This window comes from Oratosquilla oratoria, chromosome 35 (genome assembly GCF_046742065.1).
Source record: "Oratosquilla oratoria isolate Oo_2021 chromosome 35, ASM4674206v1, whole genome shotgun sequence".
Taxonomy (NCBI): Eukaryota; Metazoa; Arthropoda; class Malacostraca; order Stomatopoda; family Squillidae; genus Oratosquilla; species Oratosquilla oratoria.
The window spans coordinates 10,628,983-10,642,026 of NC_134811.1; the positions used below are offsets into that span (position 1 = coordinate 10,628,983).

The 13,044-nt window shown below is 40.6% G+C and overlaps 1 protein-coding gene across 13 annotated transcripts in view; it reads left to right on the forward strand.

Annotated features, from left to right (window-relative positions):
* Positions 1 to 3,917: 3,917 nt before the first annotated feature.
* Positions 3,918 to 13,044, forward strand: part of LOC143018520 (uncharacterized) — a 215,404-nt gene continuing 206,277 nt past the window's right edge. For 9 of the 13 annotated variants that reach the window (XM_076173946.1, XM_076173952.1, XM_076173949.1 and 6 more), the window contains exon 1: positions 3,918 to 3,972. The gene's annotated coding sequence lies outside the window, so the exon portion shown is untranslated. Of the gene's footprint in view, positions 3,973 to 4,134; positions 4,337 to 4,359; positions 4,513 to 6,707; positions 6,941 to 13,044 lie in introns of those variants that run through there. The other 4 variants (XM_076173943.1, XM_076173939.1, XM_076173940.1 and 1 more) reach the window with 4 other exon arrangements.

Consider the following 13,044-nt stretch of genomic DNA (forward strand, 5'->3'; position numbering starts at 1 on the left):
GCATTTGGGAGTGTTGATAAAAGACAACCTGTCACCTGACAGACATGTCAGCAAGATTGTGGGAGAGATGATGAAAAAACTCATAGAAACACTGATCCACCCAAGACTAGAACATGCGTCAGTGATATGAGTCGAAAGAATGCAAAGGACAGCAAACAAATTGGTTTCCAGCCTGTCATATAAAACATACGAGGAGAGACTAAACGCTCTGGATCTGCTAACTTTGAAAGATTGAAGAGAAAGAGGTAATATGATTATAGTATTTAGGTCGTTAAAAAGGATAAACTATATTGACAGACGAGATATATTAATCAGGGATGGCAGGGCTTTATGAGGTCATGAGAATGAATCAAGAAAGAATACATGTCTAAAGGGTGTGATAAAATAGTTTTCCATATAGATGCATCAATTCTTGGAATGGCTTAGAAAGTGACATAGCCCAAGCTAGAGCAAAACGTGAATTCAAATACAAATATGATCATTGGAAAGTAAGGTTATAGAGCAAATTAAAATCGTGCATTAATTTGAAGCTAGTTATGATAAATTGGAGTGTAGGAGACGAGATTATACAAGCGTTGCTCCTTTCCTGTATATTACTATTAGGTAAATTAACACACACACACACACACACACACACACACACACACACACACACACACACACACACACACACACACACACACACACACACACACACACACACACACACACACACACACACACACACACACACACACACACACACAAGAGGACATGAAAAGAAACTCAAGAAGGGTAGTTATAGAAGAGATATAAAAAAGAATAGTTTCCCACATAGAGTGGTAGATATCTGGAACAAACTGGATGAGGCAACAGTGTGTGTAAATACTATACAAGAATTTAAGAACAAACTAGATGCTGAAAGATACAAAGACGGGTCATTACGAGCATAGATCGCTTCCCGTATAATACAACTAGGTAAATACAACTAGGTAGGTTAATAAACACACGCACACACACACACACACACACACACACACACACACACACACACACACACACACACACACACACACACACACACACACATACATAGACACACATACATAATTTAAAATCTATGTATGATGATTGGAAAATGAGAGACAAGATCCCACGAGTGTAGCCTCTATTCTGTATACTACAAATTGGTGAACAGAAACACACACATGCACACACACACACACACACACACACACACACACACACACACACACACACACACACACACACACACACACACACACACACACACACACACACACACACACACACACACACACACACACACACACACACACACACACACACACACACACACACACACACACACACACACACACACACACACACACACACACACACACACACATAGCTCCCGTTCCCGAAAAATACAACTAGGTAAATACACACACACACACACACATGCACCCCCCATATACACACAAACAAATAAAGTGCAGAGTATTGAAAATGGGCAATAGCTCAAAAAGACCACCATTTAACTATTCCTTGTGAAGTAAATTCATGACAAAAGCAAAAGAGTAAAAAGATATGGGAGTGTTGATCAAATTGAATCTGTCACCTGACGAACATATCAGCAAGATTGTGGAAGAGATCTAAGGATTACTGCAGAACAAAAATTGCTTTACACTACATAGATGAAGAGTTGATGAAAAAACTCATGGAGACTGGAATCTGTCTAAGACTGGAATGTGCACTATTGGGTATGGTCCCTGCGTACAGATCGAGAAAATACTAAGAACAGCAACTGGTTCCTAGCCTGGCAGGAGAGGCTAGAAACATTATAACTGCCAGTATTGAAGGATTGAAAACAAAAGGTGACTTGATTGCAATGTTCAGGTCACTGACGAAGATAGACAACATTGACACAGGATCTCTTGATTAGGGATGGGAGAGCACCGTGAGTTCAACTAATCAACTTGAAAAAGATTAAATGTCAAAAGAATATGAAGAAATGCAGTTTTCTATACAGACACATAAGCCCTTTTGATAGACTAGAATGTGATGTAGTTCAAGTTGGAACCATACATGAATCTAGGTAAGATAATTGGAGAATTAAATTATATAGCTAAAGTTGCAACCATACAAGAACTTCGAACTAGGTATGATGATTGAAGATAAGACCCTATGAACGTTGTTCCTTTCCTGTATACTGTCATTAGGCGGATACAATCAGGTGAATACACACACACACACACACACACACACACACACACACACACACACACACACAAACACAGCTATTCCTTAGCTTACTGCTTTGTTTTGTTTTTTAATGCTTGTAACAACATCTTTTCACTGTCATAGTTTTATAATGTTATAATCTTGTAGGATGTGTATTTTCAGCAGTAATGCTGCAATACCCAATAAACCGTATATTATTATCATTATTATTATTATTATTATTATTATTATCATTATTATTATTATTACACACACGCACACACACACACACACACACACACACACACACACACACACACACACACACACACACACACACACACACACACACACACACACACACACACACACACACACACACAACTTCCATGGTGTTTAGAGCCATGAAAGGTGGATATATACTTAATAAAGTAGATCTCTTAATATGAGTACATATGAAAACCAAAGGCCATAGGATAGAAAAAAAAATTCTGAAGGACATTAAAATACATTTTGTATGTAGGATTATTGAATCTTAGAATAGATTGGATGAAGGAATAGAAAACTCAAATTGGATGGAACAATTTATGGTCAGAATTGAAAATTAAGAACGAAGAGAAAGGACGCTACGAAAATATATTTTATCCTGTATACTACGAATACAAACAGATCTGGAAGTGCTGGTTACAGATACTGTCATCTGACAAACATATCAGCAAAAATCGTGAGTGAAAGAGACTGTTGACGAACACAAAAATATTTTTCATTACATGGACGAGATGTTAAATAAATAAATAAATCATAGAATGCTTTATCTGCCCAAGACCAGAGTAGGCAGTAATGGCATGGTCTACGGCTCTACGCACAGTTGAAATATAAACAAGACCGAGATGTTACAGAAATATGAACAAATTGGTTTCCAGCCTTGAACATGAAACTTACTAAGACAAATAAGAAACACTGGCTCTGAAACTATTTCAGAAAAAAGATAATGAAGTGCCTTCATTGTGGTATTAATGCCATTGAAAGGGGTAGATAAAACTCACTTGGTGTGTGACGGACGAGCGTCATGAAGCCAGAGGAGCAGATAGGAAAAAGATCACATGCCATAAGAATGTGGAAAACATAGTTTTCCATATACAGTAGATGCATCAGCTCCTGTAATAGCTTAGAGAACATAGCCCAAGAATTCAAAGTTAGGCATGATAGGTGGAAAAAAAGTGTAAATACAAATAGCTAAATACACTCATACACACACTCAACGCGCTGTTTGTGTATATATATTTTCGTGTGTGTGTGTGTTTGTTTGTGTGTATGTGTGTGTGTGTGTGTGTGTTTGTGTTTAGTGTATTGCATATACATCTGGTGTGCGTGTATGTTTTATGTGATTGTGTGTGCATGTGTCCGCACACATACACACACACACGCACACACACACACACACACACACAAATTCAGGCACGCAAGCGCGCATGCACGCACGAATGCACACACGCATGCACGGACGTACGCACGCACGCAAGCACGCACGTACACACATATTGGAATTTTCAGTAAAGAAGCACAATACATCAGTAATATGGCTTGAGAAACAAAAAAAATTATACTCAACGAAATATTATGCAGCAGTGCCTGACCGTCTACCTGTCATGACTGGATGGTATGTTACGTCGAAGTCGTAGCCATGTGACCGAACGCTTGATTCGTGGTGGTACCGACAGGGGACTCTGCGCACTCGGGGTTCGGCGTCCTGTCAGTACAAATGAGGTAAGCTTGGCGTATATTTTTCATTTCTCATCCATCTTTAACGCCCATTGTGGAATTCGGAAGGTTATGTGGTGATGATCGAAACTTGCCCGATCAAGAAATGTGAGTGACGCGTCGAAAGAAGGCTTATGTTTCGTGGAATTGTTGGCGTTCGCCTGCCGTATGGGTCGACCGGGCGAGGGTCGGGTGCGGCGCTGACGCCATCCCGGCACACGTCGCCACCGCCTCTAAGAGACGCAAGGAAGCAGAGCAGGTGGCAACAAGAGTGGATTCAAGCAGTCAAGGATAGAACGAAAGACATGGACTGTCGAGAATGCCATGTGAAGAACCTGATGGGTGAGACATCGCCAGCAAGAAAAGTAGCGTACGTGAATTTGTGTGGCAGCGAGGCCGAACGTGTGAGAAGGCACGGGCAGGCACGGGCCGTTGCTTGCCTCTCAGCAAACACCACTGTCATTATGTGCTCTACATGGACACCGTCGGCTGTCCTATAGTGTGATATATGTGAAAGTTGCACTGAAACTATGCGTCTACAAGAAGGTTCGTAGTGTAGGTGGCATTAGGGCCAGAGTGCCAAGGTGTGCGGTTCGGTACGGTGAAGGTCCATGGTGCCACACTTGGACGAGGGAGGTAGACGAAATTTTGCATAACGTTTTCTATCAGATAAGCTTTGGCGTGGGAATGACTGGTGATATCGGACGGCACCAAAGCAACGTGCAAATGGAATACCTGAGTGCGGAAATGTGGTGAAATATGTCCGACAGTGCTTCATATGTTGGTGAAAAGTGGATTTGTTATGGTCATTCTGGTGTCGAAATGCGTTAGCCCCCCCCTCCGCCCCCCACTGCCCCCGATGTGATTGGAAGGTGGCTGGGTTAGGGGTGGGGGTACGATTACCCTATAGGAAGAAATAAGAAATATTTTATCTGAATTTTCTGAACCATTTATGATGTTCTGTGAACCCGGGCTCATTGTGAGATGGGCCGAACATTTGCAGAATAGTGCTGCAGAGGGCCAGGACGTCTGGAAGCAATTGAAAGCAACATTATTGAACCGTTTGAGATTCCACGGCCATGAGTGGTGTGCGAGTGAACTAAAGGATTGTAATTGCTAGCCATGTAACTGCCCCATGAAGATCGGTACACCTGATGCTTGCGAAGGCGTTATCGAGCACAAGTGTGAGGTTCTAGTTGAGGAGGAGGTGGGGAGGGTAGGTTATGTCTGGGAGAGTAGACGGGGTGGGAAGTGGTGGTGGAGGTGCTGGATGGTGGCAGGGGGGAGGTGGATGGATCGTGGGGGTGGAGGAAGGCGAAGGTAGGGTGTGTGGAGTGCAGGGGTGTAGTGGGGAGGAGGTGGTGGAGCAGGAGGGAGAGTACGGGTGGGTGGAGTAATTTGTGGTTTGCGGTGTGGTTCTGTGTTAGGGCCATTGTATTGCGTATAATTAAGAGTGTGAGGTGGACAGAGGAGGTACTTGGGAGGGTATTAGAAGTTTATGGGACAGAAGGGGCGACATTTCGCTACGCCAGGTTTAAAATTAACTGCCCAAGGTTTCTTAAGAACATTGCACCGGGCATACTATATTTTTTCCGACAATGTAAGGCCAAGGCAACGGGGTCCCATGCTGTAGAAACAGGGTAGCATATTTCTGGAAGTAGCAGATAGCATGAACCACAAGGATAATTGAACATTTGTAATACGAACTTCGTGAGCCTGCAAAAGCACACGTACGGTCAGAGGAAATACGGTTGTATTTCCTACTGTTCTAACGACGTTCGGTCTCAGGGGCCTCAAAATTTCAAGTAGGAATACGGCCCTGAGTTCTTGCACTGAGCGAGAGTAGGTGGGGGTGGGGAAGAAGCCCTGGAGTTCTCCACTGGCTATGGTTACGTCATTATGTGCAGTAACGTGTATGACGTGATATGGGATATTATAGCTGGACGAGATTTGTGTGCGTGTGTGTCACTTCCTGAAAATTCAATCGTATGCGTTAGGAAGAAAACATATACACAACTCAGGAGTAGGCGAAGTGAAACTTTACGTCAAAATATTTCAATTTTTATTATTAGGTTTGATGGTTTTGTTGTTGAATTTTGTGGGCTTGAGTAAAGGTATCGTGTTTAATAAAGATGTATGTAGTAACTCGTATGAATTGCTGTTTGGTTATGTATGTATACACGATGAAGGTAAACAAATTATTGAGATCAGAGCGTCACGTAGGGAGCTTAGCATGTAGCCGGTATGTACTGGCTAGGGTTACAGAGAACGTTTTACTGAGGGCGTATTTCTTATTGGGACCGATGGGTTGTTGCCTGACTGAATAGAATAGTAGACATTAGTCATCTGTCTAGAAGAGGGGTTTGGTCAAGGCGGTGTGTAAACCACATTAGTGAAATTAGGATTTGAACGATTAATGTATGGTGAAAGTGCATTATATACCATTCCGCCATACAACGCGGGCGATGATAGCCGTACCCTTGTGCGAGGTTGCATATGTCTGAACTGTTTTCATTGATCTGCAAGGCTTCCTTTTGGCCGCCAGTCAGAAAAGTGTAGAACATTGTTTGCTATTGGAAATGCCCAAAAACTCTGCAACATAGTGCAGTTCCTGTGCACAGAGGCACGTAAGGAACGTCAAGGGGGAAAAGGGACAAAATTGTATACGTAGCCATATGGGTCGCCACCGAAATATGCATTCGAGGAGAATCCACATGTTTCAATTCACATTTTTTGCATAGATCAGTTGTGAGGATTATTGCTTCATTGCACATCGTACGAATTGATAATGTTCAACAAATGAAAATGGGCAGACGTGATATTTCGAAGCGCCCACTTGCCGACGTACTAACATCGTCCGCAACCGGACATAGCCGTGCGGTTACAACCTACGGGTGAACTCTGGGCGATACGCGCAGACGTCGGCCATCCGTACGCAAGTTTCTCGCAGAGGCGTGAATCGAGAGTCCACGTGGTAATTATGCTTCTTGTTAGCACAAACCATCGGAGTTGGTATTATGGGAAGACTCCACCAATTCAAGTTTCTTTTGATCTAATTCAGATGGCTAGTTGGTTTAAATTTGGATGTATGAATTTCAACTTGTTTTGCAAAACTGTATGATTCTTACGTCATTCTCATCCGCTTGATTTTTTTTATATTTTATATATGCGGATTGAAAAGCCATCAAAAGTAATACGTATACACGGCATTTCAGCAGTGAATTTCATAGTTATATTTATATCGGCATTTTTGTTGTAGCATTACCAAGTGGAGACTACAGTGTACATACACAAAGCCGTATAAATTAACGAATTTGTTTGAACTTACTGGAAGAAACTGGATGAACCCTAAAAGTCGGCGAAAATTTTAATCATGCATGTGACTACAGCTGTTCAATATTTACATTTAACACGTACGTTGTAACAACTATTCACCATTATATAACGCACTGCACAAATGCAGGAGTGGATTAACAAATACTTTTTTTTATTCCCAATGCATAGAGTTGTATGTTTCCATTGCGCATGCAAACATTCAGATATTATCAAGTGCAGGAGTGTGTAATGGAAGATGTTCAGTTTGTTTTGAAGAAATTCACTTGGGTTATCAGGCATGGTAGTTTTTCGTTAATGATTTGGAAAGTACGTGTGCCTAGATTGTGAGATTATCCAGTACCAGTGTAGTTTGTGTGTAGTGAGAAGAGTTACGTTTGGTAGACTGGAAACTGGGACTTGTATATTTGTATATGAAACGAGCTGTTTGGGGGTAAATGTGCAAGTCTAGATGGTCAGTAACTGTAGGATGTGTATGGATACTGAATTAGCTTTGCATTAGATGAGGCTAAATTATTCAATTCAGTGAAGAAGGCGTGTGGGTGGTAGTCATTACCTATGAAATGGATATTGCTCAGAAAATCGTTAGAAAAATGCGATATCGGACGTCACCAAAGCAACGTGTTAATGGTAGGTTAGACGTGAGGTAGGAGTTTTAATTAAATTGTGTATGGTGCCTATAAACGTGTAATTGGAGAGGTGTGTTATCTGAAGTAATCATAATGTTTGCAAGTAGGTGATATTATTTTATAATTGTTCAACCATGGTATAGAAAAAAATTGCAGAACAATAAGATAGTGTTCAATAATGTGGTATATACACATAGTTTTGGTAAAGTGGAGCAGATTTTATGGAAGTGAATTATATTTACAAGTGATGTATAGGATGCACATTTGTATTTTATCAAAGTATGGGAATGCATTGATAATAGATATGCTGTAAATCAATATTTGCACTGCATTTTGAATCAATAATTTGGGTGACAGTAGGATATTCATTGTATCAGTTAAATAATAATAGTTGCCTTGAATTTCACTGACTGGAAACTCTGTTTCAAAACAGTTGAATAGCCCATTGAGCTTCCCATAGATCTTGTTTTTTGTTTTATTGATACAAAGTAGTAGGAGGGGATCAGCTGTCCAGTGAAATGATGGAGGAAATGTGGTAAAAGTTTATCTTAGAGCACCTTCTGGGTGCACCTCTAGATATAAGTAAGCTTGTTGATAGATGGCCATTTTTATTGCTTGTCTTTCATAGGGGTTATAATTGATGTGTTGGAGTGTTGTTGTTTGACATGTAAGTCAGTAATATGATTATGATGCATGTTGGGTAATGAGTCATACAAGATGTTTTTAGTGATGATGGTTTATATATGATTTTGCATAAGAGCTAGGTAATCATTTGTTCAACTATCGTTCAGGAACAAAGTAGAATAAAGTAAGTATAGAAGTTAAAAGTGATCAGCATTGCTCTTTTGAGTGTAAATTAGTATTCATACATTAAAGTAAATAAATTTGGATCATTGGGATTTCACTGAGGTCACAAAAATATTAATTTCATGATTTAGCCAATATCCTGTATGGTGTGGGGGTGATCAGTAAGAATTCAATGTTATAAGAAGCTTCATTTTTTTGTAATGAATTGTAATTTTGTGTGATATGTTCATAATTAAAAAGCTTAAATTGGACATGCTTTGAAAGAGAGGGTTATATAGGTTTAAAGTAATAGAGGAATTTTTCAAAATCTAAGAGAGCAGATTGGGTATTTGGTTCTTTTAAGCATGTATGTGGTCGGTAACTAAAGGCAATTGCACTCCCGGATAATTTTGCACTAGCTTGTTTAACTAGATTTCTGTGGTCTGTGAATGTTGGGCAAAAGATTTTCTCTCTCTCTCCACATTGCAGGGTGATGGGGTGTTTGAGATGAAGCTTTATGGAGTCTATTTTTCAATTTGAAGTGATTTGTAATTTATGTGACCTTTTCAAGTGGATGATCATTCTACAATGGATAATTGCTAGGACAGATGACGAGTACCCTAAGGAGATTCATGTGAAGATATCTAAGAAAGAATCATCATCCTACTGTTCATCTTCGAACCACAACTTCCTCACTTCTAGTTGGAGGTGCAGTGACACTTAGTCTTCAGACTGGGCTCTAGACCTCTCTTCTGCATTACCTTTATTTGACAAAAAAATTTGACAGTGAGTGAAAGCTAGCCTCCTACTATTACTTTCAACCAGCAACACAGAAACAGACCCATACTGTGCAGTGCAGACTCCAGTTCAAGGATCTTTCCTGATAGATAAAAGAAAAGGCCTGAGGACTGTTGCCAGATGCTGTGAGGCTGTGGGTTTCCAGTCATAGAAGCCCAAAGCAACAACTCATCAGTAATTGCTGTTATTTTGGAGAAAGATTAAATTTGATCCATCTTGTGGGATAGGTTTCTTTGTGTATTTGTGGCCATTATTTCTCAGTTCCAAGTTCTAGTGCTGTCTATCAAAGGGCTACTAACTTTCTTCAGATATTTAGACTCTGCGCTTCAATTTAATGGTCTTTATGGGTTACTTTTTAATGTCTAATTTTATATATAGTTTACAACAGTAGTACAAAAACTTAACCACAACACTACCATAGTAAAAGATTCTCTGAGGGGTGGAAGTTTCTCCCAATTGAATAAGATTATTAAACAGTAGCCAGAATAAAACTAAGTGCATTATTAATACCCCATTCTGGATTAATGACTGCATGTTATGTAGTATTCATGTTATGGTAGCGTGCAGCCAATGCTTTGGGAGCACACCTTCAGACTGGAACCAAAAATAATTCGTCAATGTTGGAGTATGGTCACTATACAGAGGAATTATCCTACTTTTATATATGACTGGCCCTCCTTTATGCTGTTCCAGTGTAACTAGTTAACAGCTTCTAGGACTCTTCCTCTCCTTATCTTTGTGGTGGTGGGGGGTGGGGGAATTTGCCACTTATTTCCATGGAGAGTCATCAGAGTGGGACAGAGTGATGGAACTAGGAATCCTGCTCTCTATTTGTTCACCCTACAAGAAATCAAGGAAGAAAAGGGTCTGGGAAAACTCCAACCAGAACCCTAAAATTTTATGAATTAAATATGCATTGTTGTGGTACAGGTGATAGTGAAAGGGTAGAGATTGGCAGTATGTTTGTGAGAAGGAAGATGGATGTGTTAGTGTTAAGTAACACCAAGTTGAGAAGAGGTGATTTTTAGTTTGTAAGTGTGGTGGGGTGTCAGGAGTGACAAGGGGGAAGGGAGGGAAGGGCTCTGCTGGTGATTGATAAGGTAGGTGGAATGAAGAGGTGAAAGCCATAGTAGAAGAGAAAAAGCAACTAAATATGGATTGGTTGGGGGTAGTTCTAAGAAAGCATTTGAGAGATAAGAAGAGAGAAGCAAAACATAGGTGAGGGAGGCAAAGAGCAAATTTAAGATGGGATAAACTATGAAAATTTTAAAAAGAATAAGAATATCTTTAGAAGGAAATAAACAGAGTGAGGGGTGAGTAAGGTAGAGAAGAAAAGGTAAAGGTGCAGATGGACAGATGTTGATGGAAGTGGAGATAGTAAAGGGAAGATAGGGATTGATTGATTGTGGCAGTGGGAGGAGCTAGGAAGATGAATGTTGGGAGAGGAAAATGATGGGGATATATGAAAAGATTAGGTACAAAGCACATTGAAAATAATGAGCTGGAAAGGCATGTGGGTTGGATGGGTGTCAGTGTGTGCCTTACAAAAGGAGGAATGGTTGTAGTGGATTGGCTAGTGAGGTTTAATGTGTTCCTGAGGAAAGGAAGTGTCCCTGTGGACTAGAGGACAGATGCGAATATCGTAGTTTTATGGGGATCAGTTGTTGAGAGTAGTTGGAAGGGCATATGGGAGGATGTTAATTAAGAGGATTAGGTGTGAAACGAGGAGTAATTGGTGAAGAACAGTATGGTTTTAGGAAAGATAGAGGATGCATGGTTCAAGTATTTGTGGTAAGGCAGATTTGCAAGAAGTTTTTGGCTAAAGGTAAGGATATTTTTCTGGGGTCTTTATGGATTTAGAGAAGACTTGTGATGGCAGACAGGAAGGATTTGTGGGAGTTATTGCAGATGTGTAGGATAGGGGAAAGCTGTGAAGGGCTATGAAAAGTTTTAACATAGTAGAGCTTGTCTTAGGGTTGGGAATGGTAAGAGTGAGTGGTTTGATGTGAAGGTGGGTCTGTGCAGTATTTGTGTAATGTCACCATGACTGTTTAATATGTACATGGATGGGGTGGTATGGGAGGTAAATGTGAAGGTGATGGGCAGGGGGTTGGAGATGGTTAAAGAGACTGGACAGAAATGGGAGGTGATCCAGTTGTTGTTTGCTGATGACATTGCACTTGTGACTGGGCCAGGAGAGGGCCAGAGGCAGTTGGTGAAAGAGTTTGGGAAGGCATGCAATGGAAGGTGAAAGTTAATGTGGGTAAAAGCAAGGGGATTAGATATACAAGAGGTGAAGGTGGCAGTTAGCTGGATGTAAGTCAAGGAGAGAGATTAAAAGAAGTGGATATTTTTAGATATTAAGGATCGCATGTTGTAGGGAATGGAGGGGTGGAGCAAATCTCTTGGAGAATGGGTTATCTTGGAATTTAAGTAAGGAGAAATTTAAATGTGTGAGATGAAATGTGGAGGTGGGTGTTGCAAAGATGGATAGAGTAAGAAACGAGGTGAAGAGGAGAATAGGGGTAGAAATGGAGCTGGCAGATAAGGTGGATGAAAGAATACTGGGATGGTTTGAATACATGGAAATGATAAAAGTTCACCAAAAAAAGAGGGGGAAGAGGGTGGACAGAGCAAACTTGAATGAGATGGATGGATGGGGTGAAGGGGGCCCTTGAGTAAAGGGGAATGTATGTTGAGTAAGAAAGAGAGAAGGCAAGAGATAGTTGTGAGTGGAGAATGGTTGAGAATGTAATGTAAATTGAGTAGGCCTGAGGGTATTTTTCCTTGTTTTCTCTATTTTTGCATGAAGAGGGAGGATCACTGTTTCTTCAGTACGAGTCAAATTCTTGCGCACAGCATCAGGTGCCATATGTACGATTCATCACACTACTTGCATTATAAAATATAAAGTCACTATTGTATTACTTGTTCTCTTTTACTCTGAGTAATAATATACACAAAATGTGATCAAACCAGTTCACAGAATCCGAGGATAACTCATGTAACTACAAAAATATATAAAATCAAGATACCAGTGCTGGCATTGTTGTGTACCCACTCGCGCCTCATGATGCCTATGTAGGCATCATTGTACCACAGTGGTTAAATGAAGTGGCTGAATATGCTGTGTTTTGCTGCGTTTCTTCCGACTTGGGCAGTAGTGAGGGGACAGAGATCACCCTTCATCCATGAGGAACTAAAGTGAAGGGGAAATAGATGACAGATGGTAATGGGATGGATGGAGCCAGGTGTGTCTTGGCTGGCTACCTCTCTTACATTGGGAGTCCATTGATATATAGATAAAATTGTCATTCCACAGCTGGTTAAATATAATTGTAGCCCCAATTTTCACTGACTGGAAACAGCCCCACAACAGCCAATGTTCTGGCCTTCCTAACAGATATCACACCTTACCTGTATACTACAATTAGGTAAATATACCTGGAGAAGGTTTTTTGATAAAGTACCTCACAGTCAACTTATGTGAAAACTGGAGCTCACAGGAGGACTGAGAAGCAAACTACTAGAA